The sequence below is a fragment of the Corvus moneduloides genome, chromosome 8 (genome assembly GCF_009650955.1).
Source record: "Corvus moneduloides isolate bCorMon1 chromosome 8, bCorMon1.pri, whole genome shotgun sequence".
Taxonomy (NCBI): Eukaryota; Metazoa; Chordata; class Aves; order Passeriformes; family Corvidae; genus Corvus; species Corvus moneduloides.
In genome coordinates this window covers 36,679,972-36,693,176 of record NC_045483.1, presented here as the reverse complement: position 1 = coordinate 36,693,176, position 13,205 = coordinate 36,679,972, and the positions used below count along the sequence as shown (strand labels likewise).

The window sequence follows — 13,205 nt, the reverse complement described above, 5'->3', positions numbered from 1 at the left end:
GCAGGGGCAGGAGCCCTGGGGGCTCCTGCGCGAGCTTTGTTCAAAGCCTCACTCCCGGCGTGCTCGGTGTGGTGCAGATCAGCGGCTGCTTTGTTGCTTAACTAGCTTGTTTGTTTGTTAGCTTATGCAAGAAGTTTCTTTTTTCCCCTTTCCCTGGCCTGGAGAGGCTTTTGTCCTTCAGCAGCTTTTGCTTTTTCTTGAACCGTTCGGCTTGGTTTTGGTCCGAGATCAGACAACCGCTGGGAGATGGGGACCTGCGGGGAGCCGCGGTAACCACTCCGCCCGGCCCCAGAGCTTGGGAAAAGCCGAACCAACAAGAGAAAGGACACCAAAACCCACCAGCTTCATCTGCTGTGAGGAGGAGACCGCCGCCAGAGGTTCAGCAGGTTCCCATCGGTTTTGCCCGAGCTCCTGCGTGAACGTTTTTTTTCCTTCCTGAGACAACAAGCCGGTCCCCTTTTGTTCCCCCTGCCATGCGGCCAGCCGGTTTGTTCCTTCCCCTGCTATTTTGGGTTTCTTTGTTCTGCCGTGGGTAGGGGTATGTGTGGGGAGTAATGTTCTGACGGTTCAGTATCTAGCATTCATTCATTTTTTTCCTGTGCCGTGCCAAAATAGTTGGTTTTGGGGGTTTTTTTCACTTTCACACACTGGTATTCATTTTTACATTGGAAGAAAAGGGATTGCTGAAGCCCTTTTTCTTTAAAGGAAACACTCATTCCAGAGTATTTTCTTCTAAACTTGTCTCTAAACAGAGACAAATTGTTTTCACTAACAGGAGAAAATACAAAATGAAAGTCAAAGTAAGAGGAAAAATGGAGAGAAACTGCACTGCTGCTGTCCTGAACTACAAAGGCATGTTGGCAAAATATTTAAAAAACTGTTAGAGGGGCTTGCTCTTTAAAAGGGAGTCTTTTAAAATGGGTGTATAATTTAAAATGGAAATGCACTGGAGAGAATCCTGAGAAGGGCATATAAGCCCTATTTCATGACCTGTAATTGTGCTCTTCAGCAATAAATTGGTATTTACCATACTCTTAATGCAAAGTAAAAATAAACTAAGAGAAAAGCATGTGGGAATTTGATTCTGCAAATCACAAGAAAAATCCATGTCCAGGAATACTTCTAACTCTGCTTGAGCCACTGCCTGTCCCTATTTTCATCATTTCCTCTCTGCTTTTGGTGTAGGGTTGATCCTCAACCTCTCCTTCCCACCCAAACTAGTTTTCAGTCTCTTGCCTGGAGTGTGAAATACAGCATTTCTCACGTGGGACTAGTGGGTGTCTCTCACCTCCTTACTCCCATCCCAGTCAGGTGTCTGGAGGTCACCTGGATCTTGCAGATGTGTCTTTGCTGCTCCTCTCACTGGTTGCTGAAGTGTGTTTGCAGCTTCTTTACGACCCAGTTGCTATCATGCTCCAGAAGCAGTCAGGAGAAGACTGGTGTTCCTTTTCTCCACTCCTTACTCTTTTTTTTTGGTGCCCTCTGGATACACTGAGCAGAGTATTGCTGTGTGCTGCAGTCAGGTAGCTGGTTACTTTCCTAGACCTACATCCCCATTACCTTGTGCCATGTTCCCTTTCCCTTAATACCTGCACAGGTATCTTCCCTTTACACATGTGACATGTGGGGGTATTTTTCTTCCATTTGTTATACCCCATTCAAGAATAAGATAGATTGTTTGGGGTTTTGGCAATATTTTTGATGTGGACTGAGTGGTGGCTTTTACTATACACAGTAGCATTGGATGATATGTCAAAAAAGACTGTTTATTTGCCCTGACAAATATGCATGAGCTGTGATAGACCAATAAATACTGATGAAATAAATGAATAAATAGTCAGTTAATGTTTTCGTACAGATGGACAGAGTGCTTGTTCTAGCATAGTTCAAGGGAGTGCTGGCCATGCTCATGATTGTAGCTGTAGAGAAATTTATAGTGGTGGCATCCTCAGCAGCTCACAGCAGCTCATGTAAGGATTGTTCTCTTGGTTTTTTGGGGGGTTTTGATGATCAACTGATATTATATGCTGCTTGACATCAAAGGAGTTTTTGCTCAGTGTACAACTTGCTATTTTTACTTTTTGATTAGTTGTGTGTCTCTCACCCACACAGACCTCAGTATGGCATGTTCCATACCCTCTGAACAACTACTTACTGTGTTCTCTGTGCCATTCTCAGGGGTGAGTTTAAATGTGTGGTTGCAGCTCTGACAGCCTCCTTTTAGCAGTGTGTGGGGTCTTGCTGTGCAAGACAGGAATGCTGCATGCGTGTGGCAGAGCCGCGCACCTCTGAGAAAACGGCCCAGAAGAAACAAAACCTCACAAGATCAATTGCAGCAGTTTCTGCACCCATCACATGATGCAAAACAGCTACAGCAGATTAAAACCATGAGCTGGATATTGGACAGTTGCAAATTCACTTTGCAAGTGGAGGAGGAGGGCTCAGAGGACTGCCCTTATCAGCAGCAGTCCTTATGGCACATGCCTTATAGTACATCGGCACGAGGACAGGCTGCGGCACTGCGCAATCTCAGGGATGCTGCTGCCAAAAGCAAGAGATGTGTCCCTACCTGGCAGCTGCTTCATGGAAATTACCAGACAGAAATGCTCCTGCCCTATAACAAAACAGACAGCTTACCCCATTTCCATGGAATCGCTGGAATAACCTCAGAATTACTCTTTATAGCTCAGTGATAACAAAGTGCACCCCAGTGCCTAGTAAATGATACCTGCTCCTTTATAATCAAAGTCAGCTGTTGGTGTATTCTCACCCTGTGTCCCTTCTACTAGGGACATGGGTACCACAGGGAAGCTTACACCACCTTCTGCTATACTGAAAAAGATTCAGTAACTCCTTGTCTTTGTACTCCGTAATACACTGTTCTGGGATCACTCTTGAATTTTAAATGCCTGGATGGGAAAAAATAAATTTACTTGGATTCTGGTAAATGTTAGAGAAGAAATAATGTAAGAGAAGACTATAAGGGAAGAAGTAATGTTTTTGCCCTCTGTGAGCTGGCTGGCCAGTGCCTCCAGCAGCTCTTGCTGCACAGGCTGAGCCCCTGCATGGAGGGAGATGTACCCTTGCAGCTGCCCTGGTGAGCACTGACTCCTGCATCAGCAGCACTCTCAGCAGTGCTACCCTGCCTGCCTCTGCTGGCTGCCAAGACAGCATTTGCAATTTAGCATTTACTTTCAGCCCCAAACTGTCTGCTGGCCTTGCAAGAAACAAATTTCTTAATCCAACAAGTGTTTGTTGGCCCACAGTTTATTTAATCCCATTATGGAATGCGTTTCTGTTACCCATTTACCTCTATTTCTGGCAACCTCATGGTGGCTCCAAAATGACTTTAAAGAGCTGAAGCTGTTTAGCTTGGCTGACTTGTTCAGCCCTGTAGGACTGCTAAAACATGTTATCCTGCATGAAGTGTTTCACATCTATGCATGCACTAAAAGGAAACAGCAAGCACCATTCCATCACTGCTAAGGACATGCTGCTGGGAATGCCAATGCAAGGTCAAGGGATCAAGGCTGCCTGCCACTAATCACACTGAACAAGTCATATAGATAAAGTGTTGAGAAAAAGGCTTTGGATGAGTACAGCATCTTAAAGACATTTGTAGTATTGGGGGTGAACATGTATTTGTTATTGTTTGTTTCAGAATAATTCAATTTTGCTCACCTGAAGAAGATTATGGAGTATTTTATGTCTCCTACTATTCTTACTGTTCCATAATTGGGAGTAAATAGTCAAGTTTGTGGCAAAGGATTTGCTCTGAAATAACCGTTAACTTTAACAGGGAATGTGGGGCTGTTTCTTTTAGACATCTTCCATATAAAAATCTCAAAATATGTCATAAATAAAATTTATGGGAGAATCTCAGTAATTTCTTTGCTATTATCCTTCTCCCCCACAAAAAAGAAAAAAAAAAAAAAGAAAATGAGGGCACTTTGAGTGATTTACATCAAGAAATGGCAACCCATTTGCTAATGTTTTTTCCTGTGGATTTTAAAATACGGAATAATCCCATTGTGAGAAGGGACATATCTACAGAAAATATGCAAGCACATGTGCACACACTGCTAATATGACAAGCAGCTTTCCTTATAATGTGCACTCGCACATGTTGCATTATCTGTAGCATTTTTCTTGTGCAAGTGGTGCTGGTAAGCTGAAATTAAAACCTTTATTTTTTCTTAGGGGATTTTACATTTTACAAGCTCATTCTTCTTCAAGGAAAATTGCTAAAGGACTGGCATGCAGAACCTTTTATAACATGAATATTGAATAATTAAAGGTTAAAAGCAGGAAACACATCAACAGGTGATTGACAAAAATGTTCTTCAACATGTTACACACAGGTTGTAACCCTGAGTAGCTCAAAAACAAATGCACTGTCTGGAAGTAAATGGGAAGAATGTGCCCTTTCATACCCTACAGGGATGGTGTGACTAACAAAGCCATTCGGAGTCACTGGGCATTTCAAACATTTCTACTAAAGGGAGTTACAGCATTACCATCCTTCCTTCCAGGAACTAATAAAACTGACTGCATTTTAAATCCTTGAACAACTCCTGTGCTCTCAGGAGGAGAACAAAACCATGCTGCTGTCAGGTTTATAAAGGCGGATGGGTTGTTATGTGCTGGATAACTCAGGCTCTTTCTGACCTTGCTTACACTGAGGGGCAATATCTTTGCAAGGCTGAACTACTTCTAAATGCTTTCTCCACTGAGTTAAATACACACACAATTTCCCAGGCAGGCTTCCTAAATAAATACTTTATTACATATACTTAATTTCTCAGTGGAAAACCCCATGCTGCAGTCATGGTCCTGTATTTCTTCATGTTATAAAGAGGAATTTCTGTCGTGAGAGACTTGGTGCCCAACCTTTGCTGAAGTCTGTCTGTCAGATGGTGCTTCTTCAAATCCCACAGCAAAAACTGGTGACTTTTTTTAGTGCCACTGCCTTTCTGGAGATTGAGGCTGAAGTTTCCTTTTGGCATATAAAGCTGCAGAAATGAACATTTATTTTACTATAACACACTGACTGGGTAGCAAAGCCTTCTCAGACAGGAATCATGTCAAGTTCATGGCAAGAAGGGAATGCATTGACATTGTAGGACCTTTTTGAGAAGTTCAAACCATGAAATCCCACAAACTTTCCTTATCTTTTTCACCTGAATACAGCCAGATATAAGTGATGTGTCCTGGTGCTATCTTTCCATTTTCCCTGAGCTCTGATTTTTTTCTCACAGATACTCCAAAGTCAGCTCATAGTTTCTTTCCTCTCTATATCTTTACATGCAGTCTCCACTGTCCATGTGTATCTGCCTCTCATCTCACTTTCAACCTTCTGCATCTCCCTCTTGGCCTTCCTTCCAGCTCCCACTGCCACTGCTTGTTTGAGAACATACCTAATACACTCTGGGCTGGTTTGGTGTTTTTTCCCCTCAGTTGCTTCTATGCCGTAATCTCCCCTTTTCCATCCTTGTTTCCACTTGACTGGTATGGCTTTTTTAATCTTGCTCTTCTCACCAGTGTGAACATTTCACCTTTGTCTATACTGAAAATACACGCAGTTGTAATGCTGCTTTGATATTTAAGCAGAGCTCTAAATATAGGTGAGTGTGATTGTGTAGTATGTTCCCTTGTATTTATATGGTATAATGTAATGCACTAAGGCCACTGTACTATCAAGTAACTAGGAGATGAGTTCTCATACCATGTAGAGAAATGTTTCTTCTAGTTTCAGAAAGTGCAGAGAAGTCAGTATCTTGTAGGCCAGGGCTTCTGTGTGATCACCTGGTTCCTTCTCCAGCAAAACAAGAAAGAAGCAGGGTCACTGTCAGCTCTTTAAACCCCTAAGCCCCTGTAACAGGTCATGTTAATGTGCCGACCATTAGGGGAATCACAGCACAGGCATAATTCTGCAATAGAAAAGTATGTGGATGAAGAAGAAACATCTCTATGGATGTACCACAGAATGAAATGTTTTGTCATGACAAAAATACTGGTGATCAGGCTTTAGTCATAGTTAAGGGATTGCCATATTCAATAAAGATGAGAAAGCATTTTGGCTGAACTCCAAGGAGAATACTTTATGTTTAATGTAGAAGTACACTGCAGGGTCCAGCAATGTTTAACTGAGGCTTAGCTGCTCAGAACACAGAAGGTCTCTGTGGCTATCAATCTGAAAATGCACAGCAGTTTCCCAGTGGGAAATACACAATAGGAAATAAAAAAGCTCTACTCAAATACATGGCTTCTCAGTAAGAAAGTATGTCACCAGCTAGGAAGTACAAATACTCTGATTTGCCATCACCCTACCAAATCACTTCTTCGTGCCTCCAGCTTGCACTGTTATGTGGAATTTATTACTGATTTCCCTCGAGACCTAATTAGATGACAGTGATAAGTATTCTTTTCCTGCCCTTGTCTGAAGGTGCTGACTCTTTCCTCTTACCACCTTCTCTTCTCTCACTTGGGAATACCTTCTTCCCTTTCCTACCTATTTGCAATTATTCAGGTCTGCAGTGAAGTGTTGACAACTCCCAAAATATTGTTTTCACTTGTTAGTGGAACCTGTGATAACCTAAAGAAGTCTTTTTTTTTGTGCTGATAATGTGTTGTTTGGAAAGTTTTGCTTTTTCGCTTTAAGCCCTTTATGTGTGCTGAAAAGAAAGCCCATGAAAATGTAAACTTCATGGAGTCAAACACTGGGTAGCATGAATTCAGAAACTAACTGCTCTCTCACCTGAGGCTCAGAATGATGTGTTTTCTCAAGTTGAGTGCTTGGGACGTTATCACAGAACAAGTGAAGTCCTGATGGAGGGGATGCATGTGAGGTTTCTCTGGCCAACACAAATCAAGCAGCCCTTCCTCTTCTCAACTTGTGTGAGTGCCAGCATTAGTGAGATGTATCCCTGACCTTTGGGTCTCTCATCAGCAAAGTCTCTGCTTATTCCCTTTCCCTTGGTAGGTAAATGGTAGATAAGAGATGCTTCATACCTTGCCTAAAATCTAGTACCCTAGCTTGTCCCAGGTTTTCCAGCAGTTGGTAGTAGTTCTTTCCTGAAGCGATACAGGCAATTAAATATAAAATGGGGATCATTCATATGTGATTAGCTCAGATATTTTGGTGGTTTTTCTTTTTCCCCCAGCCCTGTGAGCACACCCTGTGCGGAAGGAAGCCTGTCCTTGTATCAGGGAGGGTATTTCCAGGCTTTCTGCAACGGCCAGTTTTCTTTCATCCACAGGGTTACTGAGGAAAAGCATGGAAAAGGGAGTGCTAGCGTGAGCCTTTGGTAGGCTTATCCTCCACCTGACTATGACTCTCTTTAATTAGCTCAGCCTCCCTTCTATGGAGGGCGGATGATCAGGAATGTGGCATGTATTGCAAGTAGTTTAGCCTTGAAGTTCTGGCCTGGGCTCAAGATCATGAGAGATGTTTCCCTGGATCCCCTGGGAAACAGCCTGCTCTTGGAAAGGTGGATGTTGGAAGATGAGGGCCTGCAAAATTAAGGAGATAAAAGAAGCTGGAACAGACTATAGAGAAGGTAAGAACTGAATACTAAGAGTCTGCAAGGTAAGTGGAAGGTCTAGATGGAAAATACTTCTGTACATGAATACCAAATTTTTCCAGCAAAAGAACTTAGTATGTGAGTAGTAGCTGGTGTCTCCTGCCTCTGAGAAGCATTATTTTCCGCTCCTCTTCTGTCTGTGAAGAAGCCAGTGAAGATACATAAAAGCTGAGACTGCTTGAAGTCCAAGGAATACCTGTCTCTTATGAGCATGTAAGTAAAAGTATTTAAACAGAGACAGGTGAGCACTACTTACAGGATGCTGTTTAGCTCACAGCTCTGCTGATCCTCTCCAGACAGGAATGAAGGGAGGGCTTTTACTTTATGTTTTTCTTTCAGTTTATAAACTTTGTATGTGCAAGTGATGATAACCAGGAAGAAAAGCAAAGTACATGTTTAGGAGTTTTCACAACAGTGGCTCTTTCAACTGGGAAGCACAAACACATATGTAAAACCAAATTAAGGTGACTGAATCCCAGAATGGAAAAGCTGTCTTTTAGCTTCTTAACTGGCTGCATGAATAAAATAAAATAATTTTAACATGTACTGGAATGGACCAATAAGATTCATGCTGACTTCACAAGACTCTGGCTGTTAATCATCCAGAGGAGGGTCTGTACTGAGGATAATAGTCTTTGTGAAACTGCTGTGGGAGCTGAACTATTACAGGTGCCTTTAGTGTTATGATGGTGTCACATGTATTTGTAAATGAACATACTCGGTAGTTTTCTTTGCACTTGACCTTGTTTCCCCCAACTTCAAACTAATGGGATTTTTTTCTAGTTGAAAGGAGGTAAAATGCTAATAAATGTGTCTGTTTGCAGTTTTAAATTTAAGTAAGTAAAAGTGGAAAGTAACCTGTCTTCAAATGAGAGCAAGATTCAGTAGTGTCTAAATCAGAAAAAAGCTACAACCCTAAATCATACTTTTTCCCTTCTTCTGAGCTTCCTGGTAAAAGAGGAATCTCTGGATTTATACAAGATATATGGATAAAACTGCCCATTGGGTATGTTATGGAGGAGTCAGGTATTTCTCTAAGAAGTATCTTTATCATATACTTCCTGGTTATACCTGACTGGAGATGGTAAAGGAAGATTATGCAATTTCATTTAAAAAAGCTTATCAAATGTTTGTGGAGAGTAGAGATTTGGGTAGTACTCATCTCTTTAGTTGAGGAGGTTCTCTCCTCAGTCTGGGACAGTTTGGCTTGTGAAGAGCAGTATTAGGTGACTTTAAAAACAGCCACACAACTGTAACAAATAGAAATCCAGAACTGCATGTTAAAAGACCAAGTGGTACTATATGAGATCCAAGAAAATCCCATGTCTTGAGGATTTGGCATGGCAGCATATACGCCCTTTCAGAAGCTAAAGACATCCATTTGCTTGTCTGATTTCCTTTGATATTTTGATAAATATTTCAAGTTCCTATTATTTTTAATAAAGAATAGACATGCAAGGGACAACTTTGCCATAATTTACATGTGAAACCTTGTAATTTAGTGAGGGAGCTGTCACAATTTCAAGTATCATTCTGAATTATTAATATGAAATTTTATGGAGGAGAGTAACCCTCATGGACTTAATTACTTTGTTCTAATGCTTTGCTGTAGTGGAATAGTGGAAATGCTGTATTTTCCTGGAGAACTGGCACACAGAGCATGGTAAAGGGTGGCACAGACAAGGAGGAAGAGGAAGGTGGAGGAAGGCGGATCGCTGCCCCCAGCTGGGGCTTGTCCCTCCAGGGGCCGGAGCAGCACACAGAGTGGCCCCTGCCCAATGGCGGCCCTGGCACATCCCAAGAAGCTTGAGATTGTTTCTCTAGCTGTGAGAAGAGGCGAGCTTGGCCTGGCCTTGGTTTGTGGGCAGGAGGCAGAGGGACGAGGGAAGATGGTGTCATGCAAAAAGATGGCAGCGGTGTCTGAGGGAGGGTGGTGGTCACTGCCGGCAGCTTTCCTGTTGAGGTGGCTCTGATCAGCAGAGTAACCTCGAGGTACTGCATCATTGCTCATCCAGCAGTGAGAAAAGCACCGCTGTACTTATTTTCTTCTCTTTTTTCTCTGCAGGTACTCCTGGATTGTTGTGACACTCTGGGAAGCTAAGACAGGCGACCAGCCCCCTCAGCCAAAGGCCCGCCAGCAAAGGTAGGGGACCTCGGCCATTAAAATAGGACACACCACGCTGTGTTTTAGGGTGCGCCAGATCTCTGGCACACTTGGAAGGTCACGCCATGTTCTAGCTGTCTTGCACTCTGTGAGGGTCATGCTGTGTTTTGGCTCTCTGGCACACTGGGGAAGTCATGCTGTATTTTGGCTGTACGTTCCCTGTGTGGGCTCAGGACTGTGCTGGTGGCTGCTGCCAGTCCCCCGCCAGCCAGGTCTGGGGGCCATGGCAGCCCCACTGCACATGGGTGAAGAAGGTGCCTCCCCCACGGTACTGTGTGGTGTCAGATGTCCTCCGTGCTCGGGGATCTGGAGCGTGGTGCCAGGAAGACACCCACAGGCGTATCCACATGGGCGGCTGCTGGCACCTTGGGGAGCTGTGATGCACCCCTAGAGCTGCTTGTCCTTATGGTGGGTGCTGTTGCCTGTCCCTATGGTGGGTGCTTCTGCCCAGCAATCTGCCCAATCAGATCTGTTCTCATCCCCAAATCTCTGTCTGAGGGGAGAGGGTGTGTATCCTGATGAGGTACTGATGCATTTCTTGATTTTCTCTGAAAGACCTTCATCAGTAACCTGTTTCTTGCAAGCATTATAGAAGCAAACCTATGGGTTTCTAAAAAGATTTCTTAACTAAAAAGATGTGCAAAAAGTAAAAGCATCTATAGTACATTTACTGAACATTAGGGAAAATAGATCCTCAGATACCACTATTGTGGTTTTTGTATATATAGAACAAATAACATTTTTTATTTTTAGGTAGCCTTCCTAGCATTTAAAGCACATATGTCATAGGCATAACTCAAACTTCTGTAAATCAAAATCTAGTGGAGAGTTGCTACTTTAAGTAAAGTTTCAGTGTATGTTAAAACAAGAGTATTGATGAGATTTTTTTCAAGGAGTCTAAAAGAAATAGACAAGAACTCTGTAAAACTTCAGGGGCTTGGGGCTCTTGCAGTCTCCCAGGACTCTTTGACAGCCCATTCTTGGTTTCTCCTTATTGTACTGTTGGCACAATAAAAGCCAGCAAAATTCAAGTTCTCTGTTGGTTTGTCACTGAAGATAATAGAAGGGGAGGATGAACTTGTGTAATTGTGATGGAGTAGTGAACTGCTTATTTTGTATAGTAATGAGATACAGCTGAAAAGAATTTATGTTCCAAATTAGCATGCAGGAAGGAATGGAATGCAAAGCAGCTCTGGTAAAATAAGTGATTTAAAGAGCCTGACAGCAAATAGTTATTAACTGTTGTGCTCAATAACACAGTAACAATGCTGCTTTAGAAACTTTCTTATCTTTGTGACATAGGTAGTTGCAGTTCTGAAAGTAGCTGGCAGATCACAGCCAGGAAAGTACAGCTTCCAGAACAGAGACACGTGAAAGTGGGGGATCAGTATAGACTTTGAAAAGCTTTATCCTAGTGTACTTTTTTAGCCATGGTAAACAGATCTGAGGCCAGATAGTCCGTGAATAATCAGGGAGACAGCTAAAGAGATTTAAATATGCTTTATTTTCAGCTTGAATCTTCAGATGTGGATGAAATTCCTGCAAGCTCTGGAAGCTGTAGGATGTTCCAGCAGTTTCCTGAGGCTAGTGCTTTCCATTCATTGCTGCATAGAGCTCTTTGGATTCTTTTGTCCAGGTAATTTAATATAAGGAAGGTTTGGGCCATTAACTGACAAGAACTGTAAAATTTGGAAAGTGGTGGTTACAGTGTACCTGCAGTGGAGGAACAAAGAATTTTGGTGTAACTAATGCAGAATTGATGTCTCGAAGGAAAGAGACTATTTGAAGAAACAGTTGTTTTCCTGTGTATGGTCTATATTGGCTTTTAAAGTAACACTATTGAAAACTGAAACAGCACCTACTAAACCAGGGACTGCGTGAGTGACTGGCAGTTGCCAAGCAATAATTACAAGGGGAAAAAAACCATTATCCACCAGGACTTTGTGCCTGTGTGAGTCTTCATTTATTTCAAATTTTTGGTCAAGTTTCGCATCTGTTCTTCACTGCCATCCTACCTCCCTCATTTGCATTCTCCTCCCTATTGTAGAGTCCTATGTTGCCATTTGGCAGCTCTAAGTTTAGCAAGGATCTTTTTGTCAGATGCCTGGAAATTGTTAATGAAATGCACTCTGTTCAAGCATTGAGTATTTTTGTAAACTGAAATGGTATTAAATGCATCTTTGCAGTTACTTCATTCTTTTCAGTAAACTGTGAAGATACATCTAAGCTGTGGAGTGTAGAACAAAGACAAGGCTTTGATCACTGCATGTCTCGGGAGCATTGGAGTGCTTGTTAACTCTGGCTTGTCTCCTGTGTGTAGTTGTAATATTTCCTGTCTTCTTGGGTATAGATTTGTAGTCTGTGCATCTGTGAAGTCAGGTGCTTAGGCATCTGTGACTTTGTGTCTCTGTAGATTTGATTATCTTTATTTTTTCTGATTCAATGCAGGAGGTGCGGGTGATTGCTGGGGTGGCTCAGCCTGCTCTCAGGCTGAAACCATCAAATGTCAGTCAAACCAGGGCCATCCACTGGGTGGATTTCGCCACCCAGGACAGTGGATCGGAAGGCAGACCAGACGAGTTCACTGAGATCTAGGTTACCTCCCCCTGGGTGGCTCCCAATCTTAAGTTACCTCCCCCTGTTCCAGAAAGTTCTCCCTTTCTTAGTTATTAATTGGTTCCCTGTTGTGACTCCTGCCTCCCTGTTTTCCCCATTTGTTCTGAAAAATTGTATCCTCCCCTCTGCTTGTACCCCATTGGTTGTTTTCTCTTTCCCCGCCTTGCTCCACCCCCCATAAAAGGGTGTGCCCGCTTCTTCTCGAGGCTTTTCTCTGGTCCCTGGACCCTCCCGCAAATAAACCTGTTGGAACCCACACCAGAAGCCCCTCCCGCCTTCTTTGCTTTCCAGACTAACGCCAGCCTAATCCATCGGCTGCCCAACGTGCTTCCTCTGAGGAGGAGCCAGCGCACGCATCTATCTCACACCTATTCCACTGAGCCGTCCAGCGAGGACGCTGTGGAGGCTAACGCTGCGTCCCCTCTGCCCGAGGGCATGCCGAGGCTTGTGATTACAAGCCCCCGGTTGCGTTAGGTTGGCGCCCGAACAGGGACTACACACACGTGAGTTCCTGCATTGTCCTCGCTGCCAGGGGGCTGCGAGGGTCAGCGATTTGGAGCCACCAATGCCTCTCGTGGCAGCGCGCTCTGTTTTAAAAGTTGCGCTCCAAGAGGAGGTTGCCAACTCCTGCCAGGAGAACAGCCTGACCCGGAGGACCCACCGTGCCTTTTTGTTTCCAGGACCGGACGCCTGTGTCTTCTTCTTGCATGTGTAAGTATTTTTGTGATTCCCGGCCCCTGGGAAATTGCCTTTAGTTTCTCCTTTTTGCCGGTGGTGGGTGAAGTTGAGGCTGAGATTAAAGATGGGAGCTAAGCTTTCCCAGCCTCAGGGGGAGGTTTATC

At 43.5% G+C, this 13,205-nt stretch overlaps 1 long non-coding RNA gene across 2 annotated transcripts; it reads left to right on the top strand.

Moving 5' to 3' along the window:
- The first annotated feature begins 260 nt into the window (after positions 1–260).
- Positions 261–12,409, top strand: LOC116447650. Of its 2 annotated transcripts, XR_004241631.1 has the most exons (4): positions 261–486; positions 9,649–9,726; positions 11,259–11,383; positions 12,196–12,409. It is a non-coding gene; the product is annotated as an uncharacterized LOC116447650 (long non-coding RNA). The 2 variants fall into 2 exon arrangements; XR_004241630.1 differs by having other exon boundaries at positions 11,259–12,409.
- Positions 12,410–13,205: the final 796 nt, after the last annotated feature.